The sequence below is a fragment of the Propithecus coquereli genome, unplaced genomic scaffold (assembly GCF_000956105.1).
Source record: "Propithecus coquereli isolate 6110/MARCELLA unplaced genomic scaffold, Pcoq_1.0 Scaffold370, whole genome shotgun sequence".
Taxonomy (NCBI): Eukaryota; Metazoa; Chordata; class Mammalia; order Primates; family Indriidae; genus Propithecus; species Propithecus coquereli.
In genome coordinates this window covers 669,469-672,623 of record NW_012149397.1, presented here as the reverse complement: position 1 = coordinate 672,623, position 3,155 = coordinate 669,469, and the positions used below count along the sequence as shown (strand labels likewise).

Here is a 3,155-nt window from a genome sequence, read left to right as displayed (position 1 = left end):
TATTTAAGGTGATTATTATAATTTTCTTACTGATTACTTGGTATTACAATATACATATGTGACCTATGACAGTAAACTTAAATATTTTAGCTCTTCCAGTGAAATATGGAGTCCTTATTTCCCTTTAGGTCTTCTATCTTCCAAATGTCATGGAGTATCATGTGGTATTATAAATTTTGTATCAACTATCATATATCATTTTAAAAATTACTGATAAAAGGTATAGTCTATTATTAATATATTTATCTATATTCTCTTTTAATTGTTCTTTCTTCTTTTCTGATGCTCCAGGATTCCTTCTTTTATCATTTCCTTTCTTTTTGTGAAACTTCCTTTATCCATTCTTTCATTCTTTAGGGAACCTATTCTTTTTTCTTTTTTTTCAGATTCTAAGTTTTTAATCATTTATTTATTTTTTTAATTTCAGGATATTATGGGGGTACAAACATTTTGGTTACATGTTATGACTTTGCCACATCCAGTTTCTCCGAATATAGAATTTGTAACTGACAGTTCTCTCAGCCCTGAAAAACACATGTCATTCCTTCCGGTCTCTGTGATTTTGAATGAGTCATTTACTGTCATTCAAATTAGCATTCTTCTATGGGTAAGGTGTTATTCTCTCAAGGGGCTTTCAAGATTTTTCTGTCTTTAGTTTTCAAAAGTTTTGTTATGCTGGATCTTGGCATGGATTTCTTTGGGTTTATTCTTTTTGTTTGTTTGTTTTTTGTTTTTGTTTTTGTTTTTGTTTTTTGAGACACTGTCTCACTCTGTTGCCCAGGCCACAGTGCCATGGCATTAGCCTAGCTCACAGCAACCTCAAATTCCTGGGCTCAAGCAATCCTATTGCCTCAGCCTCCAGGGTAGCTGGGACTACAGACATGTGCCACCATGCCTGGCTAATTTTTTCTATATATATTTTTAGTTGTCCAGATCATTTATTTCTTTTTTTTTTTTTTAGTAGAGACGCGTTCTCACTCTTGCTCAGGCTGGTCTCAAACTCCTGAGCTCAAAGGGTCTGCGAGCCTCAGCCTCCTGGAGTGCTAGGATTACAGGCGTGAGTCACCGCACCCAGCCTATTCCTTTTTGTATATACTCACCTTCTTGAATCTGTGCATTTATGTCTTTCACCACATTGGGAAGTTTGTAGCCAATATTTTTTCAAATATTCTTTCAGCCTCACTTTCTTCTTCACTCTTTTTGGGATTATGGTGATACAAATGTTGGATCTTTTGTTATTTTTCCGTTGGTCCCTGAGGCTCTGTCCTTTTTATATTCAGTCTATTTCTCTTTGTTGGTTAGGTTGGGTAAAATCTATTGAACTGTCCTCAAGATTGCTGATTCTATCCTGTCTTTTGCACTCTATTCTTGACCCCATTCAATGAGTTTTCTAAAAGTTATTTTTTCAGTATTATAATTTCCATTTGATTTTTTTATAACTTCTATTTCTTTACTGAGGTTTTCTTTTCATATGTTTCAAGAGAATTTGTAGTTGCTTGTGGAATCCCTTTTTTTTATGATTGTTGCTTTTAAAATCTTTGTCAGATAATTGGTATTCATCCTTGGTGTTGGTGTCAGTTGATTGTCTCTTTCCAGCAAAGTATGATTTCTGGTTTGGCATGATGAATGATTTTCCCAGTGATTGTATTCTAGGTAGTTCTTTTGGCAATTGAGGAGACTCTGGTCTTATTTACATTTTTATTTTAGCATATAGTCACCCTCATTAGGTTTAGTGTATAGGTTTTAGCCTATTTTTATGGACTGTGGTTTCAATGACAATCTAATTTTCAGAGCTTTCGTTGGGCTGTTTTGATCAGTTTGGTTTATCTGTGCTGCTTGGACTCCTACTGCTCCCTGCTGTGCTGCTTAGGGGGACAGAAAGAGCTTCCCCAGGCTGGGATGTGTGGTGCCTCTATGTGGGGGAAGGGCAGCTCAGGCCCACTGGAATGAAGGGTCTTCCAGGGCTGTGATTGTCGTCGTAGGTTGCCCCTGCATCTGAGAGGTAGAGACTGCTTCCCAGGTCAGGCATTTGTTGTTATAGAATACCCATTGCTGATGTCTCCCACCCTTTCAGGATCTTTACGTGAGGGTGGGAAATCTCAGGCCCTGGAGAAGGAGAGCATTTCCCTGGCTACTTATTATCAGCTTCATTTCCACTTAGCCCCTTTGCCATATGAGGGAGGAATGATCCTCTCTGGGCCACCTTGTGTTGCTAGTTTGGGGATCAGAAAACATCAGATGTGTATATTCTTCTGTTGCATGGGGAGTTGTAAGATGCTATGTAAACCACTATAATTTTCCTCCAGACCTGGGTCCTAATCAGTTAACCTTCCTCTTTCCATTTTTTGGACTCCCATTTGGTTGTCTTTTGTATTATTTCCAGGCTTTATAATTATACTTAGTGGGGAGAAGCAGGGACAGACAAGTCTACACGTTCCTCATCAGTCCAGAAATTCTCTGTTAAGTCTTTTTTGGTGGTTCTCTAAGTTCTTTAGTACACTTTAAAAACATTTGAACAGAACCAAAGATATTTACTATTACTAAAAAATATTTTTTTTACTACTTTATAGGGAATATGGGAGATTTAGGCATAAACTTACACTTGTGTATTAGGATATAGAGTTTTTTGCTCTTTAATCTATGAAAGTTTATTGGTGAAGTAATTTTTAAAGTAGTGTTATAAAAAAAGAGTATTATTTTTTAAATATCTTTCACTTCCTGATGTCAAGCTTTCATATATTTTTAAAAGATTCTTGATATTGATTCCTTTATAAACTTACCAGAATTGTTTTTTTTTTCTTTTTCTTTCTCTTTTTATGGAGAGTAGGTGGGTGGGTGATAACGGACAGTGGGTGGCGGCCAGTGGTGGTAATGAATATAGAGGTCTTATCTCTGAATTATAGTAAGTGGTAAGAAAGAAACTAGCATGACTTCCAGATACCAATTCAGGGCCCAATGGTAACAACCAATGAATTTTAAAAACAGCACAAAATGGTCAAGCACTTTTGAGAAATTGATTGAGTTAATCCTCTTCCATTTTCCTCTTGCCCTAATGCCATGATGATTGCAATTTGCCTCCTCCCACCCCCTTCCTCTTTTTAAGATAGATGGCCTACACACCTTTTTTAATTATCCTAATTTCACTGGGAGGTGCA

At 36.6% G+C, this 3,155-nt stretch overlaps 1 protein-coding gene across 1 annotated transcript in view; it reads left to right on the top strand.

Annotated features, from left to right (window-relative positions):
* Window positions 1–3,155, top strand: part of LOC105816400 (contactin-associated protein-like 3) — a 156,860-nt gene that overhangs the window by 113,378 nt on the left and 40,327 nt on the right. The gene's annotated exons all lie outside the window — the stretch shown is intronic.